Genomic DNA, 2527 nt, shown 5'->3' on the forward strand with positions numbered 1-2527 from the left:
TCATATTTTTGTGTTTACTGTCTTGTAGGGAGCTTACGGTGTTGTGTGTGTCTGTGTCTCCTATGATGAGGATGATAATGATGATATTGATAAAAAAAAAATAAATAAAACAATACTTATAAAAATTAAGTATTTTTTTTTATATGTTTTCACCAATAATTAAAAGGAATCATAAAATGTTTTCTTTTCTAAATATTATGTAACCAAAAAACTAACCATTCAAAATAACAACAGTAATAATAATAATAATAATAATAATAATATGAGAACCAATATTACTGTATGTTATATATGCGTATTACCATATATTTAGTTTGAATATATGTGGGAGTCCTTGTATGTGCACGTGAGGCCCCCGTTAGCAAGATTTGGCGGGAGAGTTCGCTTAGGGACGCCAACCCACGCGCGGCGCAGTTACCGCCAAGAATTAGCCTCGAGTGGGTGTGCGCTTCCCTTGCTGCCTTTCTCTTCCTTTGTTCTGCTCTGTTTGTTGTCGCAGTACAAGAAAAGAGTGCAGATAAATAGTTTGTGATCCCAGGAGAACACAAGAATCCGTGATATGAAGAAAAAACTGAGAAAAGTAAGTATATTATGGTGATGTGTGTGTGTGTGTGCGTGGACGCGTGGCTGGTGACCGTTCCTTTCCGGTGCTGGCCACAAGCTTTTGGTTATGTCAGGCCTCCACCACTGCCATGTGTAGGTCTGGAGGTCAGGTCAGGTCATGTTAGTTCACCATCAGTGTCACGTGTAGGCCTGGTGAGTTTTTGCAGCTTGGTCATGATGCTCGAGTCGTTAATTTTGAAAAGAGACGCAGGCCATCTTGCCGTTACCTTCACTATGATTTTATTACATCTCCACTACGTGTTTGTACCTCGCAGCTTCCCGTATTTAGTTAATGCATCTTCACTACATGCCAGCCGTTATTTCGTGGAGTTTTGGTGTCAGTTTCGCTTATTTATTTTATTTATATCGACACTACGCCAACTAACTCCTTATTTCGTGTTTCGGCCTTGCATTTATTTATTTTTTTCTTATTTTCATCTTCCCTACATCAACTAACTGCTTATTTCATGCTGTGGCCTTGCAGTTTCCCTTATTTTCCTATTTTTTTTTTATCTTCGCTACATCAACTGACTGCGTATTTATTTGGATTTCCCCTTATTTTCTTGTGTTCATCTTCACTACTCTAACCAACTGATTTCGTGGTGTTTTAGCCTTGTATTTTTTCACTTATTTATTTTTCATCTTCACTACGTAAGTCTTATTCCAAATTTTGGCCTTTTATTTATTTATTTATTTATTTATTTATTTATTTATTTATTTATTTATTTATTTCTTTTTTTTTTTTTTTATATATATATATAACTATACCAACTAAGTCATTTTGTGATTTTTGATGTTGCAGTTTTCCTTATTTTGTTATTTTAATATTTCCTTAACATCCTGACTACAAGGTTCTTCAGTAAGTATTTACCTACTTAGTTGTGCTTTGTGGAAAGAGTTATGCTCATGCTGTCCTCCATATCTTTCAATATCTAACTAAGCCTTAAATCCATGTAGACTTTATGCATTTATCATCTCCTCATCCAGACTACTCCATACATTGGTACTTCTATACGAGAAACTATACTTTGTGACGTCTCTTCTACAAGCACTAGAATAAAAACTCACTAAGTTTGTAACACGATCTGCCTCTTCTAAATCCAAATTGTTGCTTTATTATTTAATTTCCTTCTAGGTACTGCAACCAATCATCCTTCACAAGTCACACATTTTGCACACCACACTTGTTAGAGACACAGGTCTATAGTTTAAGGGCTCCTCTTTACTACCACTTTTGTATATTGGCACTATGATGACTCTCTTCCATTCAATTGGGACTCTACTTTCAATTAAAGAGCTCTTAATAATATATGTTACCCATGTCAGCTGCTGATTGCACTTTTTTAGTATCCATCCTGACACTCCATCAGGTCCAGGGGCCTTCCTAATGTCTAGTCCCTCCATCTGTTTGTGGACATCCTCTTCAGTCACTTGGATTTCCCCCAGAGCCATTTCTTCACCCATCTCACTCTACCACACAAATGTTTCCTCTTTTGTGAATACTGATTGAAAACTCTTGAATCATTATCTCTGCCAGTTGAGTTGGATCCTCACACATTTGACCTTTCACCTTCAATCTGCTTCTTCTTCTTTCTCTGGTAAACTCTGGAACTCCCTGCCTGCTTCTGTATTTCCACCTTCCTATGACTTGAATTCCTTCAAGAGGGAGGTTTCAAGACACTTATTCATCAATTTTTGACCACTGGTTTCACCCTTTTATGGGACTGCCATTTCACTGGCCATTATTTTGTTATAGGATTTTTGTTGCCCTTGGCCAGTGTCCCTCCTACATAAAAAAAAATATAATTAATTTCTTGTAGTGTAGTTTTGCCAAGCTCCTGCATATTTTTCTTGTGCCATCTAATCCATGGTGTTTCCCTCTCCTCCCTAGCTAGTTCACATCTGTTATACCTGAAGCTGCACT

General features: G+C 36.9%; 1 long non-coding RNA gene across 1 annotated transcript in view; it reads left to right on the forward strand.

Moving 5' to 3' along the window:
- Window positions 1-421: 421 nt before the first annotated feature.
- Window positions 422-2527, forward strand: part of LOC135090789 (uncharacterized) — a 3134-nt gene continuing 1028 nt past the window's right edge. Inside the window, exons 1-2 of the long non-coding RNA XR_010262123.1 lie at window positions 422-580; window positions 2495-2527. The exon at window positions 2495-2527 is cut by the window's right edge and continues 102 nt beyond it. This is a non-coding gene — a long non-coding RNA (uncharacterized LOC135090789). The remainder of the gene's footprint in view (window positions 581-2494) is intronic.

The sequence above is a fragment of the Scylla paramamosain genome, chromosome 36 (genome assembly GCF_035594125.1).
Source record: "Scylla paramamosain isolate STU-SP2022 chromosome 36, ASM3559412v1, whole genome shotgun sequence".
Lineage (NCBI taxonomy): Eukaryota > Metazoa > Arthropoda > Malacostraca > Decapoda > Portunidae > Scylla > Scylla paramamosain.